Source organism: Poecilia latipinna, unplaced genomic scaffold (assembly GCF_001443285.1).
Source record: "Poecilia latipinna isolate Pla-1442-1.1 unplaced genomic scaffold, P_latipinna-1.0 Scaffold4874, whole genome shotgun sequence".
NCBI classification, from domain to species: Eukaryota; Metazoa; Chordata; class Actinopteri; order Cyprinodontiformes; family Poeciliidae; genus Poecilia; species Poecilia latipinna.
The window spans coordinates 2,130-12,763 of record NW_015117490.1 but is presented as its reverse complement, the minus strand read 5'-3'; the positions used below and the strand labels follow the sequence as shown (position 1 = coordinate 12,763).

At 36.4% G+C, this 10,634-nt stretch overlaps 1 long non-coding RNA gene across 1 annotated transcript in view; it reads left to right on the top strand.

Annotated features, from left to right (window-relative positions):
• The window catches only part of LOC106943101 (uncharacterized), a 5,211-nt gene extending 4,405 nt beyond the window's left edge, over nucleotides 1–806 (top strand). The window contains exon 2 of the long non-coding RNA XR_001423818.1: nucleotides 659–806. This is a non-coding gene — a long non-coding RNA (uncharacterized LOC106943101). The remainder of the gene's footprint in view (nucleotides 1–658) is intronic.
• Nucleotides 807–10,634: the final 9,828 nt, after the last annotated feature.

The following is a 10,634-nucleotide window of genomic DNA, read 5'->3' as shown; positions in this document are numbered from 1 at the left end:
GCTTTATCTCAGCGAAAGAAGTGAAAAATGGACTGTCTGCACATTCGTAGCTGTACATTCAATTTTCAGAAATAGTAGATGTTGGACAGCTCCAAAATGCTGAGAAGCACTAGATATGGCTGTTTCAAGCTTAATCTTATTGTTTCAAGAGAGTAGAAGCCGAGAGGCCAAAAAAGCTTTATCTCAGCGAAAGAAGTGAAAAATGGACTGTCTGCACATTCGTAGCTGTACATTCAATTTTCAGAAATAGTAGATGTTGGACAGCTCCGAAATGCTGAGAAGCACTAGATATGGCTGTTTCAAGCTTAATCTTATTGTTTCAAGAGAGTAGAAGCCGAGAGGCCAAAAAAGCTTTATCTCAGCGAAAGAAGTGAAAAATGGACATCTTGGGTTTACGAATCTCATTTAATTTTCAGCTTTATTAGATTTAGGACAGCTCCGAAATGCTGAGAAGCACTAGATATGGCTGTTTCAAGCTTAATCTTATTGTTTCAAGAGAGTAGAAGCCGAGAGGCCAAAAAAGCTTTATCTCAGCGAAAGAAGTGAAAAATGGACATCTTGGGTTTACGAATCTCATTTAATTTTCAGCTTTATTAGATTTAGGACAGCTCCGAAATGTTTTCAATCAGTAGACCTGGCTGTTTCAAACTTTAATCAGGTCTACATCTAATGTTTCAAGAGAACAGAAGCCAAGAAGCCTATAATGCATTATCTCAGCAAAAGAAGTGAAACATGGACTATCTGTGATTTCGCAGCTCTACATCTTATTTTGGGCTTGATTAGATGTGGGACATCTCAAAAATCCTGAGAAGCAGTAGATCTGGCTGTTTCAAACTGGAATCAATTTTAATTCTTATGATTCAACAAACAGAAGTCAAGATGCCAAAAAAGCTTTTTCTCAGTGAAAGAAGTGAAAAATGGAATTCTTGGGTTCACAAAGCTCTACATTTAATATTTAACTTTATTTGTGGGACATCTTAGTGATGCGAAGACGCAGATCTGGCTGTTTTAAATTGGAATCAGGTCTAAATCTTATGTTTCAAGAGAACAGAAGGCCAATAACACTTTATCTCAGTGAAAGAAGTGAATTAACAGATAGTACATTTTTCACATTTTTCCTTTAGATAAAGCTTTTTTGGCCTTTCGCCTGCTAATCTCATAAAACATAAGGTTTAGACCTGATTCCAGTTTAAAACAGCCAGATCTACTGCTTCTTTATTGACCCAATAAAGCTTGGGTCAAATTAAGATCCAAAGGTATACCATGAAACCAAGATGGTAAGAAACAAATTAAACGATATATTGACAGGAGAGATTGAAAAAAGCCATATATTTCTGAAACAGAATTACTACGAAGCAGGTTCAAGGGCAGCTAAACTGTTAGCTAAACGGATACGGAAATAACAAACGCTTAATGCGATATATAAAATTAGAAACCCCTACACACGTGAACTAACAGTTAATCCAGAGGAAATAGAGGGCATTTTTCGAGAATATTATGAGAAACTGTATACACAGCCTGAATTTGCACATGAGCAAGAAATTAGAACCTTTTTAAATGCATTAGATTGACCAACAATTGGCAAATTACAAAATGAGACACTGACAGCAGCAATCACAATAGAGGTATAAGAGGCAATAAATACATTAAAAAAATAATAGGCAGAGTGGTATAAGACCTTAAGAGAAGAGTTGGCACCGATACTCACAGCTTCTTTCAATTGGACTCTTAATAACAACAAAATACCTCTGTCATGAAGTGAAGCCATCATCTCAGTCATACCAAAACAAGGAAGAGATAAGGAACACTGTAGTAATTATAGACCAATCTCATTATTAAATGTAGATTACAAGATATACACATCCATTATTTCTAATAGATTAAATGCCTTTGCAACAGAATTGATAGAGGAAGACCAAACAGGTTTTATGAGAGGCCGTCAAACACACGATAATATTAGAAGAGTATTACATATAGCAGATCAAGCACAGCAAAAAAAAACAAAAAAAACAAAGTACTATACTAGTAAGTGTCGATGCAGAAAAAGCATTTGATTTGGTAAATTGGGAATTTCTGTATAAAACGTTAGAACGTGCAAGCAAAACTATTATATTTGTTTCAGGCATTACCAATAGAGGTCCCTCAAAACCAATTTGCGATCTGGGACAAGATAATATCAAGATTAATTTGGGCTGGCAAAAAACCTAGAGTTAAATATGAAACTCTTCAACTACCAACAGATAAAGGGGGTATGGGTCTCCCAAATTTAAGACAGTACTTCTGTGCAGCCCAACTCAGGCATATTATATGCTGGTGCACACCAGACTGAATAGCTAAGTGGAAAGATATAGAAAAAGAGTTTGGAGGGTACCCAATTCAAAGTGTTATTGGGGATGAAGATAGGTATGAGAAAATAGAGAAATACATGGACCCAATCACAAGGTTTACACTGGATTTATGGTTCAAAACATTAAAAAAATATAGGATAAAAAAGAAATGAAAGTGCTCAGATGGGTAGCATATGATAGAGATTTCAAACCAGCAATATATGATAAAGAGTTTAAACAATGGATAAGCAAGGGGATCACAGGATGGTACACACTTCAGAATGATGGGGAGCTTGAGAGTTTTCAAAAAATGAAGGATAAGCATAACTTAGATAAACATGAATTTTACAGGTTCCTGCAATTAAGAGATTATTATAGAACAGAAATCAGGTGGGATCCCTCTGTGGAAGTGAATGGTGTGATTCAAATTGTGATAAATTCATTCAGTGGAACAAAAATTAAAATCATTTCTACTCTATATCAAAAACTGATAATGAATAAACATTCGACTAAATACATAAAAGAAAAATGGGAATCAGAGCTTAACACGACAATTTCAGAGGAAGATTGGTTTGATATGTGGAAAACACATCAGACATTCACCAATTCATGGATATGGAGGGAATTGACATGGAAAAATCTAATACGATTTTTCTTTACGCCTAAAGTCAAGAATAGATATAGCAGCACAAATTTGGGGTGTTGGAGGAATTGTGGATCAGTGAAAGCCGATCATGCACACATATTTTGGAGTTGTCCTAAAATTGTCCAATTTTGGAAAAATGTGCATGAAACTGTGAAGAAGATTCTTGGATATGATATTCCTATGAACAGCATGGTACTGTATCTTTGCAATTTTAACAATATCAATGTAAGGGTGAAAGACAGGTACCTGATAAAGATAATGTTAATAGCTTGCAAGAAAGCTATTACAAGGAATTGGGGAAAGACAGACCCCCCTTGTCAAGAACAATGGACTGGAATAATAAAAGAAATCTACATTATGGAAAAACTGACACATCAATTGAGACTTCAGCAAACACAAATGGAAGAAAAGTGTATGGAAATAGACAACATTCAAGACAAAAGACAAGCGAGAACAAATAGAGGAAAAACTAGATATACCAGATAGGACAAAACTTAAATAGAGGAACGGCTCCCAAGCAAAAGTTTTGTGTTGTGAGATGTTTAAAGTGGAATGTTCAGATATGTTAACAAATGTAAAAAATTTCAATAAACAGTTAAATGGAAAAAAAAAAAGCTGAAAATTAAATGCAGACGTTCGTAACCGAAGAAGCCAATTTTTTACTGAAAAGCGTATTTGGTCTCTCGGCTTCTGCTGTCTTGAAACATAAGAATTAGACCCTATTCCAATTTAAAACAACCACATCTGCTGCTTCTCAGCATTTCGGAGCTGTCCAACATCTCATTCTTATGAGACTTGGTTCTAGTTTCAAACCACCAGAATTGTTGTTTTTCAGCCTATCTTAACTTTTACATAGCAAACAATGTTGAAAATTGAATGCAGAACTGCAAATGCACAGATTCTCCATGTTTCACTTCTTCTGCTGAGATAAAGCTTTTTTGTCCTCTGATGCAGCTCTCTTGAAACACAAGTTTTGGTAACACTTTATTTGAAGGGGGTTGAATAAGACTGACATGACACTGTCATAAACATGAATAAGCCTTCATGAATATTTATGACTGTTGTCATAAAGCGTCATTCGGTAAATTATGACACTTTTAATACAAAGTTGACATTATTCAAAATGTCTTTATGACAACTTGACATTAACCAGGAAATCATTACTGTTTAAACTTCACCTTTAATAATATAAAGTTATCTAATTTTTAAAGTGCACTCAGTAATTATTTTATAACAAATTTATATCAGTAATGATATAAATATGAAGCCTTGTCGCTGCCCAATTGTGCTCAGCTCAATCTGTGATCTTATTTTTGCATGAACGAGATGGTTCTTGAGGTTCTTGTTTCTGAGGAAAGCAGATATGACCTTTCTTTTTGTTAACCTTCAACTAACAGATTGGATTTCTACAAAAATTTCGTCTCAAACCTCATGTCAAATTGATTTTAGCAGGTGAGTAGGTGCTGATGTAAGGAAGAGCCACGGTTTCATGTGGCTGTTTGGATTCAGAAAAGGACTTCAAGCATCTCCCTATGAAGGACCTCCAATACCCCCTGCTGGATAAAGCCACAAACAGCACCCCAACCACTTCATAAAAACCTGATTCTTGTGTGATTCTTCTGATTCTTTTATTCCACAATAACTGTGACTTGACTGATCCAGCAAACGTGTGCTTTGGATGGAAATTCGATTTACATAACAATGTGTGCGTATCAGTAGATTTGAAGTAAACTTTGATGTCCAATCAGTGCTGTTGAAATCAGGACCTTTAAAGGTTGTCATGTCCAAGAAATCCACTGCGGTAAGGCTGGTGGATGACTTTAATTTGTTGAAAGTGTTGTGTTTGCTTAGGGTGTATAGAAACTCCTCCCCTGAATGTGTCCAAACACCCCAGATGTCATCTAAATACAAGTATTTATAATACAGGTATAATGCAGCGGCATTTTATCACAGGTATTCAGAGCCGTCGTCTCCCATTCAGTCATGAAAATGTTTATGAAGTCTGGTGCCAACCGCTTCCCCCTTTGATCTGTAAGAACCACTCCCCATTGAATTGGAAATTATTCCTTAGCCAAATGATCTCTGAAAGTTGAATGATTTACTTATTCCATCAAGATTCTTTCGAAAGACATTCTGGACAGCGTTTATACCCCCTTCAGTAACAGTTTGTGTATAAGCTGTCTATATCAATTGTAAAGAGCATGGATTGTAAAGAGCAAAATGTTAATCTGGGCCTGTGTTCCAATGGTCATAATAAGTATACTTTTTGTTTTGCCTTAATAAATTTGGTTTTATGCAACTGATTGAGAAATTTAGCCACAATTAGAATTGTTTCTGGTTAGATAGTGTTGAGACACAAGGCATTTTCTACCTGTTGCTTGTCTCCCCAGGTCCATTAATGTCATGTGTAAAAGTGAAACCACAAAGGCATCAATCACTGTTTAACTTCACAATCAACCAGAATTTATTCAAACAATCAAAAGTATAAAATCACACCAACAGCTCAACATGGTCATCAGATACCAAAAACAGAAAAAAAAATATTTCCTTAGAAAAAAAATGCAAAATACAAAGACCACTGTATATGACAGTTAAAAGACAGTTCCACCCTAGTGATCTGACTAGCTGTTTTAGCTCTATTATGTATATCAAGGAAGGTTCTTTACTGTCTGATGTGTTTTGACGTACTGTTTTAGAGGTGGTCTCCTGTGTACAAACAGCACCACGTCATTAAGAACTGTTTGTACGCCAGAGACTGTGCTACCACCCAAAGCTCTTCTGACTCAGTGCAAAAAACTGCAGATTTTGATTATAAAAATTAGTACACGTTTCATATATCTTAAAACTCTTATAAAAAAAAAAACTAGCAGTTTCAATACCAAAACATCTGTTACACTCAATATTTTCTCATTAGTTTTCTACTTCTTTAGTTATAATGAACTAAAAAAAATTTCAGATGAATATATGACTTATACATGTTTAGACTATGATATATTATAAAAAACTATTGATTACACTAATTTTAATCAAATCGTGTTTATATTTAAAAATTGTTCTACTGATTAAGTTACATACTGATTAAATTATGAGTCTAAATCTAACCTAAATTGAAGCCTACTCAAAACAATCATGATCAGTCCAATATTTCAACATGCGCTAAAGTTAAACGTCATTAAAATTAGCATAACTACGCTAATATTTCACAGCTGCGGAAACATCTAAACATCATCCGGAAACTTCTTTAATGGAAAAAACATCTTGGAGAAACACAAAAACAGCAGGAAAAACTAAATACAGAGGAATAAAATGGTATGGCAAGACTTTTCGAACAATAATTAATAAAGGGGACTGTATGGCAAGAACAAACAGACACTTTTTTCAGATAAAAGGTAAGATGATATTGTTGAAGTGCCATGGGTTTGTTGAGATCACATCTATTACTAAGAAGAAATATATTTCACAGACGATAACAGTAAGGAACTTATCACTTATTTATGTTTTTAATTAGATTTGATATATTTATTTATTCAATATTATTTTTCATGTCTGTGCTAATGTCATGAAGCTGATTACTCCATGACAGTTTCAATTTGACTCATTAGGACTTGATTAAAAAACAGCTTTATTCTTTGTAATTTCTGTCCAGTTAAACTATTAATCTATAAATCAATAGACAGGTCTATATAAAATATAATCCATGTTTCTGTCTCATATTTGTGTCACATTGAAAGGACCTGGAACTTTTGTTTTTCCAATGAAAGCACGAGTTTGCATGGTAAATGCCATGTGGGTGAAATTTTATGAACAATACTTTGATGTCACGGATCTGCACCACCAGAAACTAACAAAATCACTGAAGAGAAGAAGAGTTATGATTGACATAGTTGCAGTTCTATCCATGTTTTAATGTTGCAAAGCTCTTTTTTTTTTGCAAATAGTTTAAAGTTTAAACTGGCATTGTTGTACAGCTTTTATCTGGTCATTTTGTGAAAGATTTAACAACTAATATCAGAAAATGGCACAGAACAAGAATACTTTTTTCCACTCTGATTGGCTACTGGTAGCCCTATCAATTTCAAGTTGAATGTCCATTGCAATTTTTGTAGACGCCTATAAAAATAATTTCTATTCACTTTTTTGTTCTCTGGGAAGTTATTTTTGATGATAAATACAGAAACAACCATAAAAATCAGAACATCAGAAATAGTAATAATAACAAAATATTCAGTGCATAGTAGCCTACAAATTCTTTGATGGGGCGGTGAGGGATCTGGATAATGGACAGGGGGGCGTTGGCCCAAAAAAGGTTGAGAAACACTGCTTTAAGTCATCACAAGGCCTCATATAGGATGCTTTCAAAACAATTTTAAAGCCTTGGGAAATTCCTAAAATTCACATGTCATATGGTTGGAAGACACATATTTCTGGAGTTGGATAAGGATGATTTTGTTCCCAAAATTGATAAATCATCCCAGATTTTACACATGTATCATTAGTTTGGGTTGAAAAATGTCCCAGTTATGGGATCAATCTTCCCATCTTCACATCTTCCCATGGCCACGGATACACACTTCTGATCTGAGCAATATTTGAAATAATAGTTACAAATACTGTTAAAGTTTCAGTCTATAAATCAATAGACAGGTCTTGCAGGGACAAGTAACAGCAGTGGATTGGTTAGAATAGAATGTGGAATTATAGAATAAACACAGCTGGAATTGGTAACTCTCCTTGTCATTGCCTTCACAATTGTCCACCATGCGTGGTCTTCTGGCCCTTGATGATCAATGTTGTGGTTAGCTTTTCTCTTCATTCTAACCAAAGGTGAAATTGTGGTATCAGAAGTTTTATTTCCTACTTGCCTTAGGGATGCAGCTTTCCAAACTAAAATGGGAATGGTTACTAATAGAGAAATCCCAAATAGTGTCCATAACAATTTCCAACTGCATCTTACTTGTTAGGTGTTTCTTCTTTCTTAGGAAACACCACAAAAAACAAAAATGAGTCCTGGAGTGCTGCCCCTTCCTGGGTGGCTCTGTGCTTTACGGCGCCCTGTTACTAAAACAGGTGAGCAGTCGTCGGAAACCCCTCCTTAAGAGGAACTTCTGTCCTCTTCGTCTGGACCCTCAGGTGCAGGTGGTTCTGCGGTGAGCAGTTTCACTGGCTGGCATGAATCCAGGTGGCTTGTCCTTCGACCTTTATTGCAGTGTGAGTGGTCAGCAGGTTGACATAAGCCCCCAGCCGTCTGCGTGTGTCTTTCACCAAAACCCACTGGCCAGGTTTAAAAGGGTGTAGAAGTTTATCAGCTACTGGAGGGGCAGCCTTCATGGCCTGGTGAGACAGAGAGACTGTGACAGAGACTTACAATACTATTTTCCATGGTATTAGTAGTTGTATATATACGTTTTTGCTGATTTCTTCTTTAGTAGTTGCAGGTCTCCCAAATAAAATTTCAAAAGGGCTTAAATTAGCTCTTGCTCTAGTCCTCAATCTCATGTACATCAAACCCACGGGTAAAACTGTGGGTTTACCCGCGACAATAGTGGCCAGGACAATAGTGTCTTAGTTAATGCAGTAGCTAAAATGAATGGAAGGCAATTCAAATTACAAACGTGTGTGTGCGCGTGTGTGGGTGTGCGTGTGTGTTCTGGCTCTGCAGATCTATGTATGCAGCCTGTGTCATATTCCCTCCCCTGAGCTGTATGGAAGGTATCTGGCTCAGTGTTTGAGGACAGTATGCCCCACTTAGCTCTGTATTTATATTAAATTTTAAATCCAATTTAAATACAAAATTACCATATGAAATATTGAGCAAGAATGTAAATATTTAATGTGAGCCCTTTACCATAGGCCTGGTGTTCATTATGATGCAGTGCTGGATTTTAATGGGCAGTCCCCCACCCAATCTCCCCTCCACCGAGAACAAGTGTAAGGTTTCTGTGTGTGACAGACAACAGGGGACGCTATTGCTCTTTGCTGAATTGTAGAGAAAAGAGCTTGGCAACTTGATAACTTGGTAACTTGAAAATCATGGCCAGACTACGATGGAGAAAGCAAAACATGCAGGTTCTTCGCAGTGAATTCTGACCATTTTTATTTTGTGTTTCAAGATGTTGTATATAACCATGTCTCTGTTGACTTCAGAAGCTGAGGTTTATGAATGGAAAACATAAGAATTAGTGATGATCTACCTTTCAGAAAAAAATGTCCCCATAAGGTGCATTGATGAAGACAATACATGAAAGGTAATAAAAACATCCATCACATAAATCTCTGGTAAATGTTCTGCTTAACATTCCAGAAATAGAATAAAATAAAAGATTAAAGTCCTATTGTTGTCACTAGGGGTCAGGCAAACACCATTTCAATAAGCTCTTAGGTTCTGGTAAATTACTGTTTGAGGAGAGAACAGAGTCTGACTCTTTCTATTTGTCTCTTTGATTGATTGATGAAACACAGAGTTCTATTGCCTGCTGTCCTTCCATATCACATCACATAGGGACTTCTGTTTATGCCTCTGCTCTCCTGTATGTACATAAATGACGGTACATGAGACTCTTTACCATCATTTATGTAATTCCTGTCCAACTCATCATTATGTAAACCTAGCCAGCTGTTTGAAATTTACCCAGAAATAAGAAATAAAGATTCAGTTTTAATATAGCAAGAGATGAGGCAAGATGGAGTCAGAGAAAAAGTAGAGACAGCTATGAGTTAAGGAAAATATCCTTATAGAGTTGTAGGGAAGAGGCAGAAAGCTAGAGATGCATGAGCACACACCCCCTCTGAGGCAAGGCAGGGAGGAACATTAATCACTGGGAGACATCTGTTCATTCTGCCGCTTTACAATTCTGTCAAAGAGCTCAGATGTCCCCACCCCTACGTACACTCATGCCCCATCCCCACACTGCCTTGTTCATCCACTCAGAAAAAAATATGTCCTTCTCTTAAGCTTGGACAGATAGAGTGAAACATCAGAGTGAGGCTACGCCTAGCGCCGCCATCAATTTGATTTCCATTTCTGTAAGACAGAAGAAAACACAGGGACAGGGACAGGATGCTGGCATTGAAATCAGTGCTATTATCTGCAAAATGCCAACTTGCAGGGAGCCCCAGATGAGCATGTCATGGAGCAACATGCTGGGCTCATCTATATGACAATACAGGTGTGTGTCACAATGGGGGATTCTGCAGTACCTAACTATATTCAAAGCTTTTGGTATTTCTGAACTGATACCTGGACTGATGAAGAATTATATAATAGTTGTTATCTTGGATAATTTAACACAACTTATTCCATTCCAATGGCTAATTGTATTGAGTTTCTTCCATTGCTCATTGCTATTTGTGTTAGCAAGGAAAGAACAATATGTGTCCAATGGAAGGGTGTGTGAGTATACCTGCTACCGTTCACAGTCTTGCTTGTTCTTTGTTTTGATCCTACTTTGCTCTGCTGCTTTGTGAGAGCTTTACCTTCCACTTCATCTCATTATAAAATTTAACCCTCCACCAAAACAACGTGATGAGAGTACTGGAAGGGGAGAGTATGGGATTTTTTTATTATTATTTTTGTACAATAGCCAACATGCTGTTCATGATGACGTTGCTCAAAACATTTATTTATGTGCTCACCATGTCTACCCCTGTCACGAATGTGTTTG